The sequence below is a fragment of the Ictidomys tridecemlineatus genome, chromosome 5 (genome assembly GCF_052094955.1).
Source record: "Ictidomys tridecemlineatus isolate mIctTri1 chromosome 5, mIctTri1.hap1, whole genome shotgun sequence".
In the NCBI taxonomy this organism is placed as follows: domain Eukaryota; kingdom Metazoa; phylum Chordata; class Mammalia; order Rodentia; family Sciuridae; genus Ictidomys; species Ictidomys tridecemlineatus.
This window is the reverse complement of record NC_135481.1, coordinates 128,433,325-128,444,853: the sequence shown is the minus strand read 5'-3', so window position 1 is coordinate 128,444,853 and position 11,529 is coordinate 128,433,325. Positions and strand designations below refer to the sequence as shown.

The 11,529-nt window shown below is 40.2% G+C and overlaps 2 pseudogenes; one reads left to right on the top strand and one right to left on the bottom strand.

Annotated features, from left to right (window-relative positions):
• Positions 1 to 1,564: 1,564 nt before the first annotated feature.
• LOC144377582 (protein ITPRID2 pseudogene) lies at positions 1,565 to 1,812 on the top strand (annotated as a pseudogene).
• Positions 1,813 to 6,928: 5,116 nt separating this feature from the next.
• On the bottom strand, positions 6,929 to 7,762 carry LOC144377581 (actin, cytoplasmic 3-like; annotated as a pseudogene).
• Positions 7,763 to 11,529: the final 3,767 nt, after the last annotated feature.

The window sequence follows — 11,529 nt, the reverse complement described above, 5'->3', positions numbered from 1 at the left end:
TTTTTTTTTAGAAAAATTTTTAATATTTATTTTTCAGTTTTCGGCGGACACAACATCTTTGTTTGTATGTGGTGTGAGGATCGAACCCAGGCTGCACGCCCGCCGGGCGAGCTTGCCACGGCTTGAGCCACATCCCCAGCCCCGGATATTTCCTCTTCTAAGAAATTATTGTTCCTGTCATTGGATCATGTTTCCATTGGGGTATGATTTTCTTATACATTTCTACAGGTTCTCTACAAATACTGAATAGTTATTTAGCATTGCTACATGTGTTATATCTCCTCCCAGTGTCTGTTGGCTGATCACTTTTTTAAATATGTCTCAGTGCTAGAAGTGCTTCATTTTAATATGGTTGAACTTATAATGTTATATTGCAGATAGCAGTTTAGGCAGTCACTTAAACTGGCATTGACTTTGTATATGGTATGAATTAGAAGATTACACCTATTTTTCTTACTTATAACTTATTTTCTAGTTTAACATATTGAATATTTCTCTTCTTCCCACATCTTTTGACATCTAGCAACATTACATATGTGTTGAACTGTCTCTAAATTTTCCTTTGTTTCTTTGGTCAGTGTCTTTTCTCTTTCAATATGTAATCTTTGTAGGTTTTGTATATTGAGGAAACAGAAGAAAACCAAAAATTTGTCATCTCGTAAATATTTGAATATATATATATATATTATATATATATATAATATATATATATATATACAAAAAACCTACATAATTTAAAATGAATAATTTTACAGGTGTAAATGCAAACCATTTCCAACTCAAGGCAAGTAATAACCAATGGTGGGCAGGCGGGAAAACGTTGGTTAAGAATGGAAACTGGTCCTAAGGCTGGGACTTTCCCACCCGGTTAGATCAGCGAGAAGTGACAACTAATACAGGAATTCTTGCCAGCCCAAGCAATCTTGGAACAATCTGTCAGCGGACACATCATTACCCTGCAGAGATCACTGCTGTGGTCTCAGATTCGCTAAGCCACGGACTTCTCTCCTGTAGGCATGCTTTCACCTCAGGCACCAGGTGACCAAGCCACATGGACTAAGGGCTTAAATCAAAGACACGCCCAGGGCGTTAAACATATACCAAGGGAACACTTAACTTGAATACAAGGTCCAAATCAGCAACAAGTTCTCCGATCCATTGCTGACATCAGATACAAGCTTCAAAGAAAAATTTCTTTACCAAGGCTTATTCCAGTTTCATGAGGCTAGCATGAGGGTGTATACTTTTGCCAGGGCAAATTTATACTTCAGAATCCCCTCTGAGGGAGGGGCGCGCGGACTTGCGAAGTCTGACTGCCAGGGTTCTGCCGGGCAGGGGCCGCAGCGCTCTGCTCTGGTCCTGCAGAGTTAGCTACTGCAGCTCTGTGTGCCGCTGGCCCACTGCCCCCTCTCTTCCCTTCCTTTCCTCCCTCCCTCCCACTCCCCTCCTCCCTCGGGGCCCATTCTCACTCCTCAGGCCGCCAGCCTGGCCAGGCGCAGACGACAGGGGCGGGGGTCCTTGACGCCACTGCTCAGGCTAGGGCAGCGGAGCCCCGGGTGTGGCCATGAATTTACCCCGGGCGGCGTCGGCAGAGGCAGAGGAGGAAATGGAGTGGAGCTTCGCAGGAGGAAAGCCTGGACCCAGTGCTCTGGAAGATGTTGGAGACGGAGTATCTGTCCACAGAAACGACGACGCGGGATGAGGACTGAGGACAAGGACGACGGGGAGGACCTTCCTGGTGCGAAGCTGCCGGCACCCGCAGGGAGAGGAAAATTGCAGAACAAGAAGATCGACATATGGCACAAGGACTGACTTATATCTTTGAAAGCCTCACCGGATGAGCAAAGCACCGGTAACCTGAAGGGTGTACTTGTGAGAAATGGAGGAAGTTTTGTTGTTAGTGTTGTTTTGTTTTATTGGTACCTGGGCTTCAATTCAGGGGCACTCAACCACTAAGCCATATTCCCAGCCCTTTTTTTGTATTTTATTTAGAGACAGGGTATCACTGAGTTGCTTAGGACCTTGCTAAATTGCTGAGGCTGGTTTTGAACCATCAGCCTCCTGAACTGCTGGGATCACAGGCAGGTGCTACCACACCCAGGGAAGAAATGGAGGAAGTTTGAAGATGATTTATCACTGGGAACTGAAGCCAACCACCTCCATGAAAGTGATACTCAAATTGAAAAGGGCAATAACATCTTGGCCAAAGAGAGAAGACTCCAGTTTCATCAGAAGAGGAGAAATGTGAAATGTGGGTGTGGGAAGAGCAGCGGGACAGTCTCAAGAGTTTCAGAATTATTGGAACTTTGTGAGGAAGAGCCTGAAGAAATGCTTTTATAATCTTGGATTCGCACGAGATGAACCAGACATTGCTTCTAAAATTCCTTCCAGATTTTTAAATTCTTCATCATTTGCCACAGGGATAGATATTAAAACATTTTTTTAACATTTATTTTTTTAGTTATAGGTGGACAAAATACCTTTATTTTTTATGTAGTGTTGAGGATGGAACCCAGTGCCTCACGCCTGCCAGGTGAGTGCTCTACCACTGAGCCACAACCTCAGCCCCAATATTAAATTATTTTTGAGGGCTCAAATGCAACCAATGGAAGTAGAGAATCCAAATCATGCTTTAACAAGCCACTTTTGTCAAATTGACATGCTTACTATTAAGGCAAATGTGTTTTCTATTTTATATTTTTTTCTTCTTTATACTCTCGAGTCTCTGGGACTCCCCTTCAGAGAATTGGAAGTATGTCCTCAGTGACCTCTACCAAGGAGACAGACTCGCCTCACCTTTAAGTGTAAATAACAATGCAAATAATTTAATGAAAATACTATCAAAACTAATTTTTTGATAAAACAGAGAAAGGAGAAGGTAGCAGTCCTTCTCCAGCAGTTGAAAAAGGGAAGATTCCAAATGTTTCAATAATTGAAGAAAGTGGCAATAAAAATTATTAAAAAAATCTCAAAAAGTTGCAAAAAAGACTCATCTTCTATGTTAGCTACAGTTAAAGAAGCAGCCTCGGGTATTTCCTTAGGGGTTTTGGAGAATGCTGACACTGACAGATTTTCTGGTGAAACAAGTAGAAATTTTAACCAAAAAACTGAGTGAACAGAATAAAGAGACTCAAAGTCATGAGAGTATATTGCCCGAGGAGTCTGTTGTAGAATCTGATTCAGGTGGTGATTTCAACATGTCCATACACAGTGAGCTGTAAAATGTCCCTATGTCTGCAATTGAAAAAGAGCCTTGTGCTCCATTGATGATCCCATCCATAAGAAATATAATGACATAGCAGAAGGACTCCTTTGAAATGGAAGATGTTCAGAGTATAGAGGGAGAAGCTCCTTATATTCTGTCCACTTACGAGCTAGGTCTCACTAAGTCCAAAAGAGATCATCTGCTATGTAGTTGCAAGTCAGCGTTCTGATAGCAGTGGTTTTGCCAAAGATTCCTCTCATGAGTCCCTGCAAGCCATGGGGAATAGTGCCAAGAGTTGTGACAGTGAGACAACAGTCACATCATTTGGTGAGGACGTTGTTACATCAATAGCGTAAGATCAACCTTATTTCAATGAGTCAGAGGAGGAATCTCTTACCCCTCTTCATAAAGGAAGAGCCAGGGCAGCAACAGTTGCCGAATGTGGGACTGTTGAGAATACCGGAAATATGCAGTCCATCTGTAGTCCAGAGGATCACATTGCTGAAAGTACCAAAACAGAAGAGGATTTGTCTTCAGCACAGACAGTAGAGCTCATGAGGGAAACAAGTGGTGAAAGTGATGTGAATTTGCTCGGTACACCACACACCATATTCTGAAATTGCTGGCTTCCATTGAAGCAAAATGCAATGATACAAGCTCTGAAAATACAGTAGGGCCTCCTTCTTCTGTGGACAGATTTAAAATAGCTTTGCAAAGAGCACAAATGAAAGTTTTTAACTCTGTCTAATCAAAGATTATGGCATAACCTGATAAAATCAAAGATCTTTTTTAAAACAAAGATACTTGCTTGCAAAAGCTGGCTATCCTCCAAGAAGGTCTCAGTCTTTACCAACAACTTTATTGAGCCCAGTAAGGGTTGTGTCCTCTGTCAATGTCCAGTTGTCTCCAGGGAAAGAGACCAGCTACAGCCCATCTTCCTTCAGCTAATAAATACACACCCGAAGAGGAACACAAGGGGGTAAAGAGGTGACTGAGCATGACTGAGTATGTCAGTCTTTGGTTAAATCTACCATTTTCATTTCTTCATCATCTGTGAAGAAAGAAGAAGCCACCCAGAGTGAGGTGACCAGGTTGGAGGAATGCCATCATGGAAAAACTCCTGCCTGTTCACAATTCATCCCAGCATGGGTATCTCAGTCCACCTCTCCCTTCACTCTGTCTACTCTCAGGGGCAGGAAAGGCCTCTGTGTGAGCACATGAGAACTCTGAGCACGCACAGTTTTCCCAACATCTCAGGTACCATCTGCAGTGCCTTTGCCTCCCCTATCAGGTGTCCTTACTCACCCAGATATGTTGCCTACCCTTACTGAGTGTGCTCTGTGAATCCTCCTTCTGCCATAGAAATGCAGTTTCAAAGAGTGTTGCATGATATTAGAAACTCACTGCAGAATTTTTCATGGTACCCTGTGATGAGAGGACCTGATTTTGCTGCTCTTCCATGTAGTACTTAGAAATCATCTGTTCTACATCTTTATGAGAATACTTTTCAGGAGCTTCAAGTAGCCTGAATTTGTTTAGAACACAAATGATGGATTTAGAGTTGGCATTGCTGCATCAGCAAACCAAGGTTTAGTCACCACATAACTGAGGAGGAAAGATATGAAGTTGATCAGCTGCAGGGTTTGAGAAATTCAACCCAAATAGAACTTCAGGACTGCTTGTTGGACCTGAATGGACAGCTTCAGGCTGTGCAGGTGTCTTCTCCTTTCCACTCCTCAGCACTTGTGGGAATGTGTGGCAGTAGAAGCCCTGATAACTTGTCATTTCCTTCTCCACTTTATGTAATAGAACCAGTCACTGAACTGATATGAGAACAGTTGTACTTGAAGTCTGAATTGGGCCTGGAACTTGGAGAAGTGGGATATGAACTCCCTCCTGAAGAAATCTCAGAATCAGTTTTCTCCTACTCAACATCAGATGTCGGTGCGGGGGGGGGGGGAGCTGCCCTGAACAGGAGCTGAGCACGTCCCCTTAGCCTTGAGTAATGGGGGTGTGGAACTGGCATTGCACACAGTGTGAGGCAGATGGGCTTCACCTTCTCTTGGCAAGAAAGTACAGCTCTGGGATTGGGCTACACCCCCGTGTTTGCTGTAACACAATCCTTTGCTTTATTTGGGTAGAATTTTCTATCAAATGTCTTTCCCCTAAATGAAAACAGGGTTTAGGGTGCACTTGCTTTCTTGCCTCTTGCCTCCTTTCCTCCTCTTTCCCTCCAGTGTGGGAGCTTAGGTCTCAGAGCCATCCCTGACCCCCGAAAAAGGTATTTCTTTGTTTGTGTGATCTTTCGGTTGCCAGCACAATTCATGCGGAGCGACCCTGACTCCACTGCTTGCGCAGGTTGTGGTGGATAATCTGAGTCATCTTCTGTGTGTTCTGGTCCCTCTCATGCTAACAGAAGAACTGGAGTGCCTTCCGACTCTGTGCAGATGCCTCCAGAGTTGAAGAGTTCTGTAGAAGTTGGAGTAGCCAAAGAAGAAGCCTCATGGATTATAGGACCTAACTCTGAAGTGGAAGAAGGGTCTGGAAAACTCCCCCTAATGCCTGAAGAAATGCATAGAAATGTGGAGCAGAACAAGTTGCAGCAAGTCATGTGGGATACTAAAGAGTCAATTGTTGGGGAAATCAGAAGGGAAATTATAAGTTGACTTTTACTTCAAGTACAGCATCTAATCCTAAGCAAGATAGTCATTAAGTGAAATTTTTAGGTTGGCATGGATCCTATAGTTATTACTATTTGTGTTATCAATGATATACACTGGTGGAGGTGTTATCTGTACTTCAGAAGATACTGTCTGCTGAGCTGGGCTACTATATACAATATGCTATGTGTTTCCCCTCTGTATATCTTTCCAAAAAATATACATAGAAACTAGGCACTTTGCTGATTATTTATTTTTTAATCTCTTAAAACTGTAGCAATTTGTAAAGGCCTAATATTTATTTGTATGTTGATATTTTTCCAAATTGATTCTCTGTGTAGAATTAATTATAAAACTTGAAGACTTCCAGACATAACCAGTTTATAAATAACATACTTCTTCAGACTAGCTTCTTACAACACTGACCTCTATGAGGTATTTACTGTGCAATAACTGATTCATTTTATGAGAGCTTAAAGCTACCAATGATTTTTCCTTCACTGCTGTTAATTAGTGTCACTTCCAAGAAACCACACTGTTCTGTTTAAAAATTGCTCTTAATTCTTGAGGAGGCTACTGATAGCTGTAGGTTAGAATTATCTACAACTGCTCAATGTTTTTACACTGTAAACCTCATTGCTTTACCCCAAACAAATGTAATTTTATTACAGCTTACATATTATTTTTCTTTTGGAAATGTGCCTTATGTTAAATGCTATGTACTTTTGCATTGTGCAGATTTCTTATAAGGAGATGTTTCTTCTTCTGTGTTTTAAACTACATAATATTGTCAAAATAATGGGGCCTCTGACTTGAATAGATAGAAATGAATACGCTGGTTTCTTGTTTTTTTTCCAAATGGAAGTAATTTAGACTTGTTCTCCTCATATATAAATTATTTGAATTCGGTATTAGCCAGTCAAAACTCTTTGTTTTTATGAAAGAAAAAGGAAAATGGTTTCCTATTTGGCTTTACATGTGTTAAATAAATGTGAAAAGTAAGAACAACAACAATAACCAAGAATCGTTTATGCAGTAGGTGCCCAGAACCTGCTCAGTCCATCTAGAAGCATTTGCGGTGGAAAATGGAAGGGCCTAACTCAGTGTACTCTTGCTTGTTCATCCACATCTTCTGGAAAGTAGAATGTGAGGGCAGGATGGAGCTGCCAATCCACACAGAGTACTTGTGCTCAGGGGGAGCAATAATCTTGATCTTCATGGTGCTGGGTGCCAGGCTGTGATCTTTTGTATCCTGTCAGTGATGCCTGGATAAATGGTGGAGCCACCAGACAGCACAGTGTTGGCATAGAGGTCATTGAAGATGTTGATATCACATTTCATGATGGAGTTGAAGGTGGTCTTGTGGATGCCAGAGGATTCCGTACCCAGGAAAGAGGGCTGGAAGACTGCCTCTGGACACCAGGACCACTCATTACCAATGGTGATCACCTTCCTGTGGGGCAGTTCATAGCTCTTCTCAGGGAGGAAGAGGATGAAGCAGTAGCCAACTCCTTGAAGTCCAGGACAACATAGCACAGCTTTTCCTTGATGTAACACATGATCTTCTGCTCTGCTGTGGTGGTGAAGCTATAGCTATGTTCTGTCAGAATCTTCATGAGGTAGCCTGAAAGGTCCTGGCCAGGCAGGTCCAGATGCAGGATGGTATGGGGAAGGGCATAGCCCTCACAGATGAGCATTATGGGGGCGACCCAGTTACCAGAGTTCATAACAATGTCAGTGGTGCACCCAGAGGCATACAGGGACAGCACGAACTGGATGGCCACATATATGCCAGTGTGTTGAAGGTCTCTAACATGATCTGAGTCATCTTCTCTCTGTTGGCCTTGAGGTTCAGGGGGGCCTCAGTCAACAGCACCCTGTGCTCCTCATGGGCCATATGCAGCTCATAGTAGAAGGTGTGGTGCCAGATCTTTTAAATGTCATCCCAGTTAATGACAATGCTGTGCTCCATGGAGTACTTCAGGGTCAGGATGCTGAGCTTGCTCTGGGCCTGTCCACCATCATACCCTAGTGGTGGAGACGCCCGATGATAGAGGGGAACACAGCCCTGGGGGCATCATTGCCAGCAAAGCCAGCATTGTACATGCCGGAGCCATTGTCAGTGATGAGCTTAGTAATTTCTTCTCCCTTGTGATTGCAGAACTGCAAGAGGACATGGAGCTTGGGACAGTGCATGATCAAGATAATGCATTCTCACTGTTTCTGCTATTGTATATATGGTACACATATATGTAACATACATACATAGCATTGCTATCGACTTTTGTATGTTAATAACATACTGCCATATTAATAATCTGGTTTTTGAACCTTAGCATTTTTAACTATAAAAACAAATTTCATTTGTTTTGTTATGAAGTAAAAGTGAAGAAAACCACATAAAGTACCCACTTTACAAGTATCCTTTATTTCATCTCCTTTGGTATTAGCTTTTCTTTGCCCAAAAATGCTCTCCATGTTCAGTGCAAGAGTGAACATGGAAGACCCCAGAAGAACTCTCAGTTAACCATAGCCACAGGTCTTGCGTTCTGTATTCTATCTATAGTAAATAAATAAATATATTTTATTTTTTAAATTTATTTTTTATTTTTCTGTGAAATCTTTATACTGAAAACATAAATGTACCTCCCAGGAAGGAAACACCCATTCAGTGGCAAAAAACATTAACATGAACCAATAACAAATGTATTCCTTAAGTACATCTTATATTCATTTTTCTTAGAAAACCTATATTCGACCATTTGAGTTAATAGTCAATGGAAATTAAAGTTGATCATTCCCTTCCATCTTCTTTTTATTGGTTGTTCACAACATTACAAAGCTCTTGACATATCATATTTCATACATTAGATTGAAGTGGGTTATGAACTCCCAATTTTTACCCCAAATGCAGATTGCAGAATCACATTGGTTACACATCCACATTTTTACATAATGCCCTATTAGTAACTGTTGTATTCTGCTGCCTTTTCTATCCCCTACTATCCCCCCTCCCCTCCCCTCTTCTCCCATCTTCTCTCTCTACCCCATCTACTATAATTCATTACTCTCCTTGTTTATTTTCCCATTCCCCTCACAACCTCTTATATGTAATTTTGTATAGCAATGAGGGTCTCCCTTCATTTCCATGCAATTTCCCTTTTCTCTCCCTTTCCCTCCCATCTCATGTCTCTGTTTAAAGTTAATCTTTTTTTTCCTGCTCTTCCTCCCAACTCTGTTCATAGTTGCTCTCATTATATCAAAGAAGACATTTGGTATTTGTTTTTTAGCGATTGGCTAGCTTCACTAAGCATAATCTGCTCTAGTAAGCCATCCATTTCCCTGCAAATTCCATGATTTTGTCATTTTTTAGTACTGCGTAATATTCTATAGTGTATAAATGCCACATTTTTTTTATCCATTCATCTATTGAAGGGCATATGGGTTGGTTCCACAGTCTAGCTATTGTGAATTGTGCTGCTATGAACATTGATGTGGCAGTATCCCTGTAGCATGCTCTTTTAAGGTCTTCAGGGAATAGTCCATGAAGTGCAATAGCAGGGTCAAATGGTGGTTCCATTCCTAGCTTTCCCAGGAATCGCCAAACTGCTTTCCAAATTGGCCACACCAATTTGCAGTCCCACCAGAAATGCACAAGTGTACCCTTTTCTTCACATCCTCGCCAGCACTTGTTGTTGTTTGACTTCATAGTGGCTGCCAATCTTACTGGAGTGAGATGGTATCTTAGGGTGGTTTTGAAAAAAAAATATATTTTAAAATTGCATCTGTACTGAACATATACAGATTTATTTTGTCTTTATTCTCCAAATAATACAACAACCATTCACATAATATTTACAATGTCTTAAGTATTTTATGCAATCTAGAGATGATGAATTAAAATATTCGGGAGGATGTATAGGTTATATGCACATTCTACAGTACTTAAATAGAGTTTAAGCTTGTATGCCTTCTGGTGTTTTCAAAGGTGGGGGTTCTGGAACCAATCCCCTGAGGATATATACGTATGACTACATTTTAACAGGGCAGGGAAAAAATAGCAAAAGATGTGCGCCCTTTTACCTAAGGACCTCATATGCTGTAAGTTTAGTTGAAATGCAGAAGTGTTTGTATTTTCCTGGAAAAATCAGATGAAACTGTGAGATAACATGCACACAAATGCTTTGCTGCTTTCAATGCAACACCTAAGAGGCAACACAGCATGACTCTGGCTCAGTACATCCTCCCAACACAGTTGCAGGGTGTGAATATAAGAGTCACTGTTTTAAAAGCTTACAGCTTTTTTTTTTCATTGTTTTTCCCTCATAAGAATTTAAGTGAACCAAAAATTACAAGATTATATAAATGAAAAGACTGTGACTTTGGTCATAGTAGACTTTTCAGAACCAAAAGATAGCAATAATAACATGACAGTAGTTTTAATTCAATGTCAGGAATAGAATGTCAGCACAGATATCCCACAAAACTGAATGTGAGAGTATATTCCAGGTAAGTGAGGTATGTGTCAGAGTAACAGGTAATTTTTGGAAGATTCACCCCCACCCCAAATGTTCAAAATTTTAATATATTAATTGAATCTGGAATAAAGATTTTTGTTATTTTTGAATTATTTTCACTCAGACACTTAACATATAATCCAACAATCATAGTTTTTCATCTTATCCAAATATGTTCACAACTTATTTCTACAGAAAATACGGCACGTGCATGTTTATAGCAAATTTCTTCATAATTACTAAGAATTGGGAGAAACCAAAATGTCATTCAGTAGATTTATGTATAAACAAACCATAGTGCATCCATATAGCAGAACATCATCCAATATTAAATATTAAAAGAAATAAACAATTAATGAAAAGACATGGAGGAGCCTTAAATGCAAATTGTAAAGTAAATGAAACCAATCTTAAAACCCATATATACTGTATAATTCTAGTTGTCCTTCATTCAGAAAAAGATAAAATTGTGGATACAATAAAAACAGCCCTGAGCAGAAAGGTCTCAGGGGCAGGAGTAGTGATGAATAGCTGGGGCACAGGATTTTAAGGTGATGAAACCATACCATATGATACTGTAATGGTATGATGAAACCATCCCATATATACTATATGATATCATATGATAATGTATTCCATGTAATGACATGGAATACATATCATTATCCTTTTGTCAAACTCATAGGACAAAACAGTGAACTCTATGCAAGCTTGATTTATTAGAAATGTATTAACACTGAATAATCAATTATAACAAATGCCCCACACTAATGTAAGTAGGAGAACCTGGAGGTTTTGAAAGAAGCATACGGGAATTCTATTCTTTCCATTCAATATTTCTGTAAACTTACAATTGTTCAAATGTAATCTTTTACTTGAAAAGTATTAGCCAAGGGAGTTGTAGATTTATATCAAAGTATTCATGCAAGTTTCAGAAATTTAAAAATATTAGTGATAACTTAGGGTAGGGGGCTTAGGAAACAGGGTATGAGTTTGTGAGCTAAAGGGCATGAGGTTTCAAGTTCTAAATGTGACTTTGGTATTGGTGGTGTATTAAAAACTATTGCATTGTAGTCTCTAAATGGATGAATTTTGTGGTATGTGAATCATATATCAATCTGATAAAAAAATCAAATGGCCTAGTTCT